Source organism: Lissotriton vulgaris, chromosome 6 (genome assembly GCF_964263255.1).
Source record: "Lissotriton vulgaris chromosome 6, aLisVul1.2, whole genome shotgun sequence".
Taxonomy (NCBI): domain Eukaryota; kingdom Metazoa; phylum Chordata; class Amphibia; order Caudata; family Salamandridae; genus Lissotriton; species Lissotriton vulgaris.
In genome coordinates, this window is record NC_141694.1 from 1533756487 (window position 1) to 1533772010 (window position 15524).

Here is a 15524-nt window from a genome sequence, read left to right on the forward strand (position 1 = left end):
GTCACCAATACCTCAACGACAGAATCACCTTCCACGTACCCAAAAGGAACCTCTGATCCGCCAACCTCGCACTTGTCGAAACCTGACGCATCACCAATACCTCAACGACAGAATCACCTTCCACGTACCCAAAAGGAACCTCTGATCCGCCAACCTCGCACTTGTCGAAACGTGACGCATCCACAAAGTTAAATCAGGGGGTAGAGTCTTCTCCCACATCGTCTCCAAGGTCTTGATCAAACACCAAATCAACATCAGACGCGCCCCCTCCCTGAACACCTTCAGGAAGGCACTCAAGAGTCTGCCGCTGCGAGTAACACGTTGAATGACAGTGGCTCCCCCGCGAGTACACTTTAGTTTTCACCATATAATACTTAGCTCCCTCGGTCAACCAACAGTGAAATGCCGCTCCCTGTGTGCTGCCAGTTTGCTGCCTTTCCTCATGGTGGACATTGGAAGAGCAGACAGGCTTTTACAGTTATCTCTGCTGAAGCAGGATCTCAAAAGATCGGACTGCAGTGCCTCCGGTGCCGTGCTGAAAGACAGCAAACTTTTCAGTGTTTAAAAATAGTCCCTCATGAATTATAAAGGAGGAGGGAGGGGTGTAATGTCTGATATTTATCCGTTTCCCTCATCTTAATTGATTGATTTTGCTCGTGAGCAAGTGTCACTCATAGTCGTTGAAATGCCACTCATAATTATAATGAATTCATGAAAATGTCACACCTAGGAATCTGAAACCTTGGCAGCTATGAACAAAATAGGCTGCCATGGAAGGAGGTATACAGTGCGTCGCATATGCCGGCTGAAGGTCACGCACTGTGCGATAAAGGTGACAGGAGGACCTAGGGACTCCGGAGAGCAAAACTGACATAGTGAAAGTGGCCCCGACATGTTCTCAGGTCGTCGGTCAAGAGAGATTATCTCGCTTTACGACCAGTGCTACCAACTTCGAACCTGGTGAATCAGGTACAAGTCTCGTAATTGGTTGAACATCCTGTTATTCTGGCCAAATCGCTGAATTTCTCAGTAATTTAAGGCAAATGTGAGGGTCCGTGGGTGACGTAGCTAGTGCTTAATATGTAAAGCGCCCCAATACCTTCGGTTGAAGTTCACGCTATATAAAACTGAAAAAAAAATGTATTGAAAAATATAAGTGCGAGTGAAGCTGCACTGCAGACTAAGCGGTATGGCTGCAAAGAGACGCAGGGTCTCCGTAATTACGGCTGAGCAGTCTATTTGTGTAATTTGGCAGTAGTGTGCGCCCCGTGAAATAAATAATTTGTGAGGATCCTCAGCACTGTTAGGCTCACCCACCTTACTGCCAGAACACCACTGCTCCTGCCTCCATTCTGTATAGTGACTGCCCCGGTGAAATCACGTGTGAATTCGCCTCTCGGAAGCATAAAAACAAGCGTAACGTCCTTGAAAAAAAGACCGAAACACTCCTGTGCTGGCAGAAACGTCCGAAACAAGTTACCACCTACATAACAATCACGAGTGACTACAAAATAACGTACTGAAGTTAAGAATTAATACATTAACAGGAGATGCCATTATCCGGACGTTTATTTTGAATGAACTCCAGTTTCCTGTTATTTCCACGCATAAGAATTAAGATGGAAAGTTTATGCTGTGGGAATTTATGACCTTGGGAAAAACTTTCAAAACAACGAGTTTTCCTGAAGCTTGTCACGTGACGTGACCAGGGCCAGCCGCCTAAATCCAAAATACTACAGACTATCACCAAGCACGGAGAGAAACTTGGGGACAGAGAGCTCAGCTGGGTAGGTTTATTTAATTGTAGTTTTGTGTAGCGCGGACTAGCCCCAGGGGGCATCAGAGCTCTTTACAGTAGATACAATACAATAGAATAGAGACAACACAATTAAGCAAATGATTTTAGCACGTCCAGAGAGGGAAGTATAGGTAGTTAACCTAAATGACGATCGAAAGTTCCCTAGGCAACTTTCAGGTCCTTTTGAAGAGATAAGGGTCAAGCAGAGGCTCTGAGGGAGGGAGTTCCAGACTTGTGGCACTTCCAGGGAAAAACTGGGGCATCTAGAGTTCCCTCTTAAAGGGAATGGGGGTTCATGCATAGTTGGCAAGTTTTCAGATTGCTTATGTGTGAGATATCCATGGTTTTAGTGTACATGTGAGTGACATTCTACGGTCAGTGTGTGACAAAATGAGAGACACTTTATCAAGAGTAGAAATAAGCAATAAAATCCATATTGAAAGCTAAATATTACAAATTACCACCTTTTGGGCAATTCGAAGCACTAACTTGGCAATATTGTCCATTTTTAACACCATTAACAGCCAATCAGAAGTAGCCTGACCCACCCAGTGTAGCCTAACTCAACTGACAGGATCAGAACCAGCCTGGGGCGCCCAGTGTGTTGGAACCCTGCACACTTCTTGCAGATCTACTCCTGCTCAATGCACTCTAACCCTCTTTATCTCCATCGGAGCTATCCCAGCCAGGTGAATTCCATTCTAGCTCCATTCGTATCTGCCAGAACCAGTGTGGCCTTGCCCAATCTATTCTAGAACATTTAACCCTGAACAGTACCAGCCTGGCCCTGCCCAGTCCCATCTAGTATCCCTTCCCTAGTATGATCCAGTCAGCCCTGCCCGGTGCATTCAAACACTATATCTAGGCTGTCCGGTTTTAGTTTGAAATGTATAATAACTGATGAAACCCACCGAAAGGGAAATAGCCCCACCAGTGTAAACCTATAAACACTGAAAAAACACTTCACAACCACAAAATAAATGCCATTCTAAGAACGGAAAAGAAGAGTGAAAGGGTCATTTTTTTTCTTCCTGAAGGGGCCAATACAATATAACTTAGTCATTCAAGCTAGCAGCAAGAAAGACTGGGCTAACAGTATTCTACCTGAACTTGTTGTTTAGGGATATCACTAAGTTATTGTTTCTTCTTTTTTCGGTTTTGTAGTCTTTGGTCTAAAGTAGCATGTTTTCGGTCTTGTTCAATTATTTTATAAACTGTAGAGAATCAGGAAATATCAATACCATATTTGATATTTTGTCTGCTTTTGAGACTTTCACTGATAGGTAAAATGACTGTTTTCATAAGAATCTTTCCCAATATGTGCCATCACATTTACCCACAGAAAATGGGTAAAACCCTTGATACATCAACCCCCAGTTTCTAGTAAGTCAGTATTGATAGTAGGGGAATTGCCAACACCGCAGGCTTTAAACATTCAATGCAAGGTATATTGACAAGTATATGTGAAAAGAGTGCTATCACCAAGCATATGGGATAGTGGTGAAAATATGTTTCGAAAACTTGGAACGCAGTGTCACTTGGAATGGTGCTGCTATAAGGTTCTTTCCTATGTCAACAAAGATTGGAGTGATTTTGTTTGCATTTGCAGTGATTCAGCTACGTATATGAAAAAGTTGTGTGATGTCCTGACAAAATCGATAGCTGAGCTGAAGTGCATCCCTGTAAGAGATCCTTGCCACTTGTTAGATTGTATGCTGAAAGCATCTTTACAATCTTCAGAGTTAATGAAGACTTCTATTAACTTTTTAGTCCATTCTGGTGCCCTGTTTTGTTATGCTAGGAACTAAAATGCAAATATTTCTAATTTTGGGCTTTTTGTGGCATCAAAGAAAGTCATCCCAACTGTGCCACTTAGCTGAGGATTCTCAGTGCAAGGGGATGTGAATGCTATATTATCCATGTTACAGAATGTTTGCTGAGCGATGATGCAAAAGGCAAGAAACGTGAGGATCTTTGGTCTCATATTGATAGTGATGCGAAAAAAAGTACACTTTCGTACATTCCTAGATTTTTACAGGAAAACATAACTGCTGTAGTGGACTTAATAAAAAAAACCTAGAGTCTGAAAACACCCTTGTCTGCCAAGTGTTCAGCATAATTGGTGGATATGTGAAACATCTCCTGAGAGTAGGCTAGGAGACATCTTTAGTGACTTTGAAACTGCAACATGTTCCATGTTAGAGTTCTTGTCACTTGGTAAGCAAAGCAATGTTGAAGAGCAATTCAGGAACTTTTATTTTACAATGTATGAGAAATGACTTGCAATGATGCATAAGAATTTCCATTCACCAACCACTTTCATTGGAAGTCAATGAAACCTCACTGTGGTACTGTTACAAGTTCTAGATCCCTTCCATAAACGGGAATTTTCTCTGTAGTTTTAAAAGTGCTGCTTCATTTTTTTTTTGTAAAACAATTTTTAGGTCTCGTAGCGAACACAGCGCGTCAGCGCTGTGTCTCCGCTAGAGATCTTTTGTTAGCGAGTGTGCTTCCCAGGAGACAGTTTCGGCCGCGCGCATCCTTGGAGTGGATTTGAAACGGGAACGCGCGCTGTGGCCAGCGCTGTCTCCTGGGAAGCGCAAGCACCACACACAAGCGCCCATGCACGCACATACATACATACATACAGAGACACCCCCCTGACACATACACACGCGCGCGCGCACACACACACACAAGTGCACCGAGGCCCCCCCTCCCCCTCCCCCGCCGTCACCGTCGCATACACACACGAGCATACACGCACACACACACACAAGTGCACCAAGCCCCCCCCCAGCCTTTTGAAACTTACCTGGGCAATGTCGGGGACTCTTCTCTCAGCACGCGGCGCCCAACCTCCTGCTAGCGCGGCCCCGGGTCTCCACACCGCTCACAGGAGCCCCGGGCCGTGAGACGCATCGACTCCGCCTGCCTCCTCTTCCGGTCTGGACGTGGCCCCGCCCCCGTCACAGGCGACCATGCCTGACTTCCGGGGCGGCCGCGGCGGACTTCCGCGCGGAGCATGCTGTTTGGGCCCGGAGTTCCTCTTCCTCAAATGCACAGATCCTAATTAGGATGTAGTCGTTTTGTGCTATACAGATGTCAAATCAAATAAAATAAATTGTTGCAGTACAAAGTGGGAGAGAGCGGTCGGTCCTGAGAAGTGGCAAAATGTTCTTTGTTATGAGAAGAAAAAAAATGTCAACTTGCAAAATGTATGAACGAGGTGCACATTTGGTAATCTGAAAATATTAAATATGCACATGATCTAGTTATGTTTTAGTTAGCGTTGAACATTTATTTTTCTGAGAAGTGGCAAAATGTTCTTTGTTATGAGAAGAAAAAAAATGTCAACTTGCAAAATGTATGAACGAGGTGCACATTTGGTAATCTGAAAATATTAAATATGCACATGATCTAGTTATGTTTTAGTTAGCGTTGAACATTTATTTTTTTGTTTGTTGATAAGATTAGCACTGTCTAACATATCTTCATGAAATTTGAAGGTCACTTAGCATGCTTAGATTTCTTTTGCTATCAAATTACATGCAGGTCTGTCAGGCGGATGCAAAACAGTGTTTAGTGCTGTTTGGCAGATGTGCTTTTGCCGCACATTAATCCAGTGCTGTAATTTCAGGTTTTCTGTTGATCAGTCGAGCAGCAAAGTTTGAGAGAACATTTTTATAAGGCATTGTTTTGCTAATACCTTTTGTGCAGTTTGACAGAATTCCGTTCCACGTCAGATACAAGGACTGGGCTTAACGTGCTGTCTGCCAAGCTTCATGCAGATTTGTGAAACAGTGCTAACGTTTTTACCATATGAAAAGTTTTTTTACACCTTCCTGTCTTTAACTTTGTCATAAGTCAGGCCAAGGGGCCACTGCACGCTACTTAAACCCCTGTGCACTACTGAAGGTTGTTTTATTGCTTGCTGATTCGGTTAAATGGGGGCGGACCCTGCATACAGTCGAAAGACATATGCCGCTGTTTTGTGCATGACAGACCGTGCACAGGCCCAAAGGCCAAGTGCCTCTGCACGGACACCACCATTGCCATACACACACACAGACACCACCTTTGCCATGTACACACAGACACCACCCCTCCCATACACACACGGACACCACCACTGCCATGCACACACAGACACCACCACTGCCATGCACACACAGACACCACCACTGCCATGCACACACAGACACCACCACTGCCATGCACACACAGACACCACCACTGCCATGCACACACGGACACCAAAAAACAAAAATTATGCAAAGCATTGTCATTTACAATGCCAGTAACTCAAACTTAAATGCTGCGAGACCTATTGCATTGCAAATGCTTGTTTATTCGTTTCAGCGTAGCAAACATACACGTTGACATTCAATACGACAGTAGTATTTTAAAGGTTCAAGAAATCAATCCCCCACATTTGAAGCTTCACAGCATCATTCGCTAAGTATCACTAACCATTCCACTCAGGTTCATTACCTCGCCATACCCGCCCTATTCCCCTTCGTCCTCCTCATCGGAGCGGGCAAAATCCTCTTCTGGTAATGGGTCACATATGTCCCCTCTGTATACATTCCACGGAGTCCACAACTTGTTCCATTTTCTAGGGCTAGCCCTGGCCACATATACTGCACGTTCGGTAATCATAAGCATGTCCATGTGTTTGCACCACAGCGCCAAGGTAGGTAGGTCCGATGCTCCCCACTTCTGTGCTATGTCCCTTTTTGCCACCATGATGCCCAATGTGCCCCATATCTGACCATATCTAGATAAGTCATTTGGCTCCCATATGTTCAAAAGGCATCTACGTGGCTCTGGTGTTAGAGAGACCTTAAGTGTTTGGGAAATTGTATGCATTATCTGTCTCCAGTATTCGGTTACCAGCGGGCATTCCCAGAGGGTATGAAACAGCGTCCCTTCCTCTCCGCTTCCACGAAGGCAGTAGGGATGTTGTGCCCGCTGCAGCTTATGGAGGGTGGTTCTAGTGTAATATATCCTGTGTAGGATTTTGAGTTGGACCAGTCTAAACTTGGCTGAGATTCCCACCTCCCTTGGGGACGCCAGTGCCTCATTCCATTCCGTATCATCCATGTCACCCACCTCCTCCACCCATCTCTCTCGCAATTTCAGTGTAGGGTCTTTTAGGTTATTGGTCAACTTTCGGTAGGAAAGTGAGGTTGCCCCATGTTGCATGTAGTCAGTGAGTAGTGTTGCTTCATTTTTGACCGCTTCAATACCGCTGAGAGCATAGGCGCCCAGTTCAACGTAAATATGAGGTCCAAGGTAGAGGGGCTTTTAGTACATATACCTCCTAACCTGCCGATGCGCTTACGTCGCGCTCTTATTAGCTCAGGAGTTTCCCGTCCTGCTTCGTCCTTTTGGAAAATTTTCACATTTTCTAAAAGGACGAAGAAGGACGGGGACAGTACCCCTTGGACACAAAACTAGAATTCTGGGGTTCCGGATTGAACCATTCAAGAATATACGGCAGTTGGGAAACAGGGATTATTCAAGTCCATTTAAGAAGGGGGTGCAGTTAATAAACCATTCTTTGAGTCTGCAAAAGAAGTACCAGAATAAGTGCAAATATCAACTCCCTTTCATTCAGGGTATAATAATCAAATATACCAGAAAGAAAAGTGGATCTAATGACTGTCTTGATAAAGGTGGAATAACCAGATAACCATCGAAACGTGTCAACGCATTTCTATACATTATCCCGAGGACAAGTTGGACCTGTAGATACAAAACAGAGTATATGTATCCAGGCTAATCTTTCTAAAATTATTCCCAGGGAATTATTGAGCTAAAAGATAAAGCATACTGTCTATCATTGTTAGTCCTCTCTATTTTTTTGAGTTCTCTGTGGTAAAAGTGTCTTAAGATGTAATGTCCTGATCTGATGAATTGTATTGTTTTTAATTATGCTGAAATGATGCATTGTGTTTTATTATAGGTGTTTTTATAACATTTGTGTTTTAATAATATTTACATGTATTAAAGAAGTAAATTGACTTGTTTGCACTGCATGTTATAGTAGTATTATTGTTTGAGGGTTTAAGGGACTTTGAGTGAGATCTTTTTATAGTTTATCAATGTGTTTAATATGAATTAAGAATTCCACTATTGATAGGGGGTTCTTGTTTATTGAATCAAGGGATAATTTATCTTTTGTACTGATAGGACTCTACTCCCTTGGTTGCTGACAAGAGCTCTCTCTCTGTTTAAACACATGTTTTTTTTTGTTTGCCTGACTAGTATTTTAATGTCCTAGCACAAAACAAAAATCACCAAAAGCTGACATTTTCTCCTCTTATCAGTGCACATTTAAAGCAGGAAACATATAAGTAAAGCACTTTAAAATATGCTACAGAGGTTCTTTGATGGTCCGAGAGCAGTGTTAAAAAAGAATACAGACTATATGTATAAAGTCCTGTTTATCATGTTTAGGCTTCTGCAGAATCTTCAAACAAGAACAAAGTGCCGGTATTATTCCCTGAGAAAGGTGGCGGCCGTACTGGCCCATCTCTCATCACCATATCCCATTCACAGCACAACTCACTTGTGACAAGTACAGCCTCAGTAACTCACTGCCAGGATGAGCACCAGGGTGTCCTCATCGGTCCATCCTGGGGGCGACTAGGAGGTGCACTTATGTGCTGAATATTGCTCAGCGTGACCTGCTTTCCTTTAGCGCGTACAAGGATCCATTGCAGCTGAAACAAGGTTGCTTTCCACCACCCCATATCTCACTGTTAGTGAGATCGGGGACCAATCACCACCTACCTTGTCCCAGAGTGGGGGAGTAGGTGCATTGTGACTGTAGCAAAATAACACAGGCAAGGTACGACCCCCAAATCCATGTGGATACTCGCTGTGGGTCTGGTTGTTGTTTATGTGAGACACAGTCTTAGAACCACATGGTACGCAGAACCCTGGGCGCTGGCTGAGCTCAGCTCTTTGATTCATTTATGATCCTGGCAAGTCACCCAGACTACTGTGGACATAACGAGGGTTGATCATCTTTGGTGTAGGGGTGAGTGGAACAAACCTGCCCCTTTAAATGCAGTTCCTGGCAGGTGAGCCGTTTGCAGTAACAGGTTGGAAGTTCTCAGAGCTCACCGTGACTAGCCGCCTGCCGAAAAGCCGAAACGCCGAGGACCATTGTAGGGCTGTTTGTTTCCTGCTGGGAGTCTGTTAGCTCTCGCTCTGCACAGTTGCCCAGTTACAGTTCACCCCCGCCGCAAGCCACCAGGCGCAGCCGCAGAGAGGGGGGAACTGTGGACTACGTTACCCAGGAGCCCTCAGGTTGGCCACGCCCCTAAAAGCGCCCGGAGGCACATGAAAAGGGTGTGACATCTCCCGCCTCGCGGGACGCGCGTTGGCGGTCACCGGGCTAAGCCCGGGCAAAGGGCGGGCCCTCTTAGGCCCTCAGAGGCCTGAAGAGACTGGACTGGGCCATAGACTTTGATCCTGTTGGGGAGAACCACATATATTGAAGTGAGACTCTATCTTACATATGGTGTTGGTGCATTAGTGTATTTGCACGATTTGGTACTGTAATCCTACATTAGAAGACCCACTAATTGTAGCTATAAGGCTGTTAGATGTCTCGGGCTGAAAACGATAAAATTGCTTCCGGTTTAGGCACTATGGACAATTACCTAATTAAAAAGGTGAATCAGATCAACCATGATAGAAGGGCATCACTAGGCCGAGGGAGTCCTAATATGGTACAAGAAGAAACCCCCCTCATAGTGGTGGATAAAGTTGCGCAAACCAATCCTGAAATTGGAGTAAGGAAGGTCATGACGATTGTAGCACAAGTGCATGCTGAGTGGCATGAAGACCGGCCTGAGATTGCTACTAAAGATTCAGAGCATACTCCGTTAGCCCCAAAATCGGTGAGAAAATACAGAAAAGCGCGTGTGAGACGTGGGGGGAAGCACTGTAAGAAAAGAGTAGATGTAGCTGAACCAAAGATGGGACCTGCTTTGAACTTAATGACTGGAAAACAATCATCCTTGGGGCAAATAGGAATTATGATGTCGCCAAATTCTACAAACTATGCAGGAGGACATAGTGGGCTCGTGAATCTTGGAGATATGGAGGGTAAAGTAGAAATGTTTTCTAACCCTAACATTGATGTTCCTCTGTTGTGTACTCCCACCATTCCCGACTTGTCCATGCTAGGTTCATACAATAGCATTGATGACGAAGGATTATCAAATTCCCTGAGATTCTCTACTCCATCCCAATCCCCTTCCAATATCAGCGACATTACACCACTCAAGGTGATAACTAAAAATAGAGAAGCTAAAACACAAAAGAAGGCGTTGACCTCAACATCGCTGAATGCGGTTGATTTACTGACCCCCAATACGACCCCCTTAATAACAACAAATCGCCATTCTGGGGAGTATGGCCTGTTGGAAAAAATTGAAACTTTGATAAAAACATTCATGCACCCCCTGCTAGAAAAGACTAGGATGATTAACACGCACCTAGACTTAATTGATAAAAAAGTAGAACGTAATAAAATTCTACTGTCAGATTTGACGAAGAGGCTGATTAATATAAACACTATAGTAAAGCTCGGGAAAACGTTGCCACAAGCAGAAGAAGCCCCAGTACATTCTACCCTCTCTACAAAAGCTTGCCTTGGCGGGAAAAAAACATCCAGTGTCCCCCCCAAAAAGGTGCAGACACCCCTTCTGCCAAAGAAGAATTCAGAAATTATAGCTCAACCTACAATTAAAGTGAGTGATCAGACGCTGACTGGGGGGAATAATTTGATTTCAAAAGATAAGGTAGAACTCCCGCAAAGTAAGGCTATTAAGGATAATGGGGATAGGAGCACACATAATACAAACTGGCAAACACGTAGAATAGTAGACTTACCTGAAGCTGCTCCTTATGTGATTGTCATGGCGGGTGTCCCTGAGCTTACTCTAGTCACTAAGGAAGACCACCGAGCCTTAAGAAATAAAGTTACCTATTGTTTACGTAACAACAGACCCTTGCCTGCCCACATTAATGGGGAAATTTTAAATGTTAGGCGGTCAACATGGGTGGGCTCTCGACCAAAAGACAGGAAAGGGGATGTACTCATTATAAACTTTAAAGATCACAGAGCTGTCAGTTATATTGGGGATTGGTATGAGCCAAGAAGTAATGACTCTATTTCTACACACTATCTTAGCTACTTCTATCCATACTTTTCAGCCCAATGTCCTAAAACTTATGAACCAGAAAGGCAGTTCACAAAACGGTTTGGTTCTAATCATTTTGGATATACTCAGAATCTTTCCTTCCAACCTCAGAGATTACCCAATTTCCATCCTAGGCAGCATTATCCACCAACCCCAAGCCTTAATTCTAGGAATAATTATTTGTGGGATAACAGAGGCATAGCTCCACATGTGTTTATAACATTCCTGTCCACAACCAGTTTGATGTATTCTCGGGTCTTGATTATGTGGATTGACAAAAACAGGATACTTCTCCCATCAAAACATCAGGATTAGAGTCAAGTCAAGTCAAGTCATAAAATTTGTATAGCGCACTACATACCCAGAGGGTTTCAAGGCGCTTAGGAGGGGAGGGGGATTATTTGTCAAATATCCACGTTTTAAGCTGCTTTCTGAACGCTAGGTGATTCTGGGTGAGGCGAAGGTAGGCGGGGAGTGAGTTCCATGTTTTGGCAGCCAGGTATGAAAAGGATCTGCCTCCCATGGTGGTCTTGTTGATGCGAGGTACAGTGGCGAAGGCTTGACTGGAGGAGCGAAGTTGGCGGGAAGGGGTGTAGAAGGACAGTCGAGAGTTGAGGTAATCTGGTCCGATGTCGTAGAGTGATTTGTGTGCGTGGGTAAGCAGTCGGAAAGTGATCCTCTTATTGACGGGTAGCCAGTGGAGGTCTTTAAGGTGACTCGAAATGTGTTCGTTGCGTGGGATGTCCAGTATGAGCCTGGCTGAGGCGTTTTGGATTCGTTGTAGTTTCTTCTGGAGTTTAGCGGTGGTGCCTGCGTATAGGGTGTTTCCGTAGTCCAGTCGGCTCGTGACTAGAGCGTGTGTGACTGTTTTTCTAGTTTCAGAGGGGATCCAGCGAAATGTTTTTCTGAGCATGCGAAGAATGTTAAAGCAGGAGGAGGATACGGCGTTGACTTGTCTGTTCATGGAGAGTGAGGAGTCTAGGATGACGCCAAGGTTCCGTGCGTGGTCTGTCGGGATGGGTGCTTTTCCGAGGGCTTCCGGCCACCAGGAGTCGTCCCATGCAGAGGGGGATGTACCTAAGATGAGGACTTCTGTTTTGTCTGAATTTAGTTTCAGACGGCTTTGTTTCATCCATTCGGCGACTTCTTTCATTCCTTCGTGTAGGTTAGTTTTGGCGGTGCTGGGGTCATTGGTGAGAGAGAGGATCAGTTGAGTGTCGTCCGCGTAGGAGATGATGTTCAGGTTGTGTTGGCGGGCGATGGTCGCGAGGGGGCTCATGTATACGTTGAAGAGGGTGGGACTGAGTGAGGATCCTTGAGGTACGCCACAAATGATTTCAGAGGCCTCGGACTTGAATGGTGGGAGGCGGACTCTCTGGGTTCTTCCGGTGAGGAACGAGGTGATCCATTCCAGTGCTTTTCCTTGGATTCCGATGTTTCTGAGGCGTTGTAAAAGGGTGCTGTGGCAGACAGTGTCGAAGGCTGCAGAGAGGTCGAGGAGGATGAGGGCGACTGTGTCTCCATTGTCCAGTAGAGTTCGAATGTCGTCTGTTGCTGCGATGAGGGCGGTCTCAGTGCTGTGTTTGGCTCGGAAGCCGGACTGTGAGGGGTCGAGGGATTTGTTGGCTTCGAGGAAGGCGGCGAGCTGGTTGTTGACGGCTTTTTCGATGACTTTGGCCGGGAATGGAAGAAGCGAGATGGGGCGGTAGTTTTTGAGTTCGGTGGGGTCTGCTGTTGGTTTTTTCAGAAGGGCGGTGAGTTCAGCGTGTTTCCAGTCTTCTGGGAAGGTAGCGGAGTTGAAGGAGCAGTTGATGACGTCTCGGAGGTGCGGGGCTATGACGGAGTCTGCTTTGTTGAAGATGTGGTGAGGGCATGGGTCTGTGGGGGATCCGGAGTGGATGGAATTCATCAGGCGGATGGTGTCCTCAGTGGAGATTAGGTTCCAGGCGTTAAGGGTGTTTACGGGGGGAAGATGGTCAGCAGATGGTAGGGTGGGTTGGCTTCCGGGTTGGTTGTCAAAGCTGTTGTGGATGTCAGCAATCTTGTTGTGGAAAAAAGAGGCTAGGGAGTCGCAGAGGGTTTGAGATGGGGTGATGTCGTTGGAGTTGGCCGCGGGGTTGGAAAATTCCTTGACGATGTTGAATAGTTCCTTGCTGTTGTGGGCGTTGTTGTCAAGTCGATCCTTGAATGCTGTTTTCTTGGCTTTTCGGATCAGTTGGTGGTGAGTGCGGGTGGCGCTTTTGAAGGCGTCCTTGGTGCTGGTGGATGGGTGATGAACTCAATGAGAATAGAAGAGATCAGGGGGCACGGGAGGGCGACGAAAACATTATTCAACCCACTACTGTACCCACTGTGACTCATGGTTACAATGAGGGGGTAGGCTGTATGATACCCAGTAACCACGACTTAAAAGAAAGGGGGAAGCGCAAAATAGCATGCCACCCGACAGGTTGCAAGGATTTGAGTAATGTACCAGTGGGTGATCACCCAGTAAATGAGAATAAAAAATCCTGTACATTTTTATTTTGGAATGTGGCAGGATTGAGGCAGAAAATTAGTAATCCAACCTGGGAAAGCGTTATAAATGGATCAGACATTCTGGCTCTACAAGAAACCTGGACCACTGATCCAGTGTTCTTAAATGGGTATAGAACCTTTTTCACTCCGGCCATGGGGGGTCAACCTGGGAGAGCAAAAGGCGGTTTAATTACGTTCCTTTCTAATCAGCTTAAGTGTGAGCAGGTACATTTTATGTCCAAATCTAGTTATTATCAGATAATCAGGTTAAACAATAAGGGAATTAACCTGGTTCTGATAAATTTTTATAATAATATCCCTAAAAACGAAATCCTTAGCACCTTAACAATGCTGAGAGAGGATATACAACATGAAATTGATAAAAAGGACTGGGAAGTAATAATCTTATGGGGGGGGGGATTTTAATTGTCCACTCTGCAAAAAGGGCAAACAGGGCATCTGCGGCCTAATGCTAGAACAGGACACCAATTTAACGCACTTTGATCACTTTTTGATGGGGGATAGTTTAAATGGAATATTGTTTATGTATAATTTGGGATATGCTAATGAAATTGCTCAAAAACCAACCCCTTTTGCCCCCACATTTATAGTAAGAGGAGCTCTTACCACAATTGATTTTATCATTTCCTCAAATAGCTATAGTCACAATATTAACGCCTTGGCTGCTAATGGTTTTCCCCTCCTGTGCTGATCCTGACCGAACCCCATTGTTCATGACGAGCTCAACTCGTCATAAGCACAGCTCCACTGTGCCTTATGACGAGTTGAGCTCGTCATGAGCATGGAAGGGGTTAAGGGGCTAAAGATTATGGAGGTACCTTTAAGTGACCATCTGCCCCAAACAATGGAGGTTGAAAACCCATTTCCGGAGCAGCATGATGACATGCACCCTTTATGTATAGTTCCCAATGTCGTTCTTGGTAGACAGAATGGGTATTCTCTAAATTGGGGAAAGGTGGTCCCAGAAATGCTCCTAGGAAAACTGTTGAATGCCTGTTCGGATAGCTTTGCAATATGCTTGAATGAGCAGTCTAACAGCAAACAGATTATAAAGCACTTCAACATTATAGCTTCCACAATCAGAAACTGCTTGTGGGTGGAGGCAAAAAATAAGGTGAAGGGTAATAAAAGTTGGTTTGACAAAGCATGTACAAGGGCACTAACTGATCTGAAACATGCTATTCACAGCACACCCGAAACCCCTTACAAATAAGAGCTTTTAGGAAAATATATAATGAGGCCCTAAAGAAAAGGAAAGATGTTATAAAAAAGGAGGCCCTAGAAGCTTTATGCGTAGCATCACAGTCAAAAGATGTATCTGCTTTTTGGAGGGCCGTAAATGCCCCTCTTCTCTACGACAATTGCAAGGCACGAATAGAGATTGCTATTGCTGAGGAGGACTGGGTGAAACATTTTTCTAACCTTTATAGGTGCCAAGATGATAGTCCTATAATAGGCCCAATTGTAATGGACAATACAGTGTCCGGGGTTAAGAAACTGGTGATAACATTGGAGGAAGTCATGTCGGGCCTGAAAGCAACTAAAGGAGGAAAGGCCGCAGGTCCTGACGGGATCCCAGCAGATCTATACACAGCCAACAGCGAGATCTGGGGCCCTATGCTAGTACAACTCTTTAATGCAGCACTAGCAAGGGGGTTGAACCCGTCTTGGTTTACTTCGGTCATTGTACCGATATACAAGAAGGGAGCTAGGCAAGACTGTGCTTGCTATAGACCAATCGCCCTCTTGGACTCCTCCATAAATATCCTTGGCAGAGTCATCATGGCAAGACTCCAAAGCTGGGCTGAAGAGAATGAGATAATGAGTGACCTACAGTTTGGATTTCAGAAGGGCATAGGAACAATCGAACAATGTTTAAATTTAATGATGGTCCAACTAAAATACACACGGGTAAAGGGCGAACGCTTGTATCTTACATTTGTTGACCTTACGTCGGCGTT

The 15524-nt window shown here is 44.9% G+C and overlaps 4 protein-coding genes across 4 annotated transcripts in view; 1 reads left to right on the forward strand and 3 right to left on the reverse strand.

Moving 5' to 3' along the window:
• The window catches only part of MKKS (MKKS centrosomal shuttling protein), a 159196-nt gene extending 157835 nt beyond the window's left edge, over positions 1-1361 (reverse strand). The window contains exon 1 of the mRNA XM_086927715.1: positions 1318-1361. The gene's annotated coding sequence lies outside the window, so the exon portion shown is untranslated. The remainder of the gene's footprint in view (positions 1-1317) is intronic.
• LOC147709109 (uncharacterized) overlaps positions 1-1361 on the reverse strand; it is a 93357-nt gene extending 91996 nt beyond the window's left edge. Inside the window, exon 1 of the mRNA XM_086927716.1 lies at positions 1318-1361. The gene's annotated coding sequence lies outside the window, so the exon portion shown is untranslated. The remainder of the gene's footprint in view (positions 1-1317) is intronic.
• LOC147709110 (uncharacterized) overlaps positions 1-1361 on the reverse strand; it is a 93357-nt gene extending 91996 nt beyond the window's left edge. The window contains exon 1 of the mRNA XM_086927717.1: positions 1318-1361. The gene's annotated coding sequence lies outside the window, so the exon portion shown is untranslated. The remainder of the gene's footprint in view (positions 1-1317) is intronic.
• A 160-nt stretch (positions 1362-1521) lies between these two features.
• Positions 1522-15524, forward strand: part of SLX4IP (SLX4 interacting protein) — a 616355-nt gene continuing 602352 nt past the window's right edge. Inside the window, exon 1 of the mRNA XM_086925435.1 lies at positions 1522-1787. The gene's annotated coding sequence lies outside the window, so the exon portion shown is untranslated. The remainder of the gene's footprint in view (positions 1788-15524) is intronic.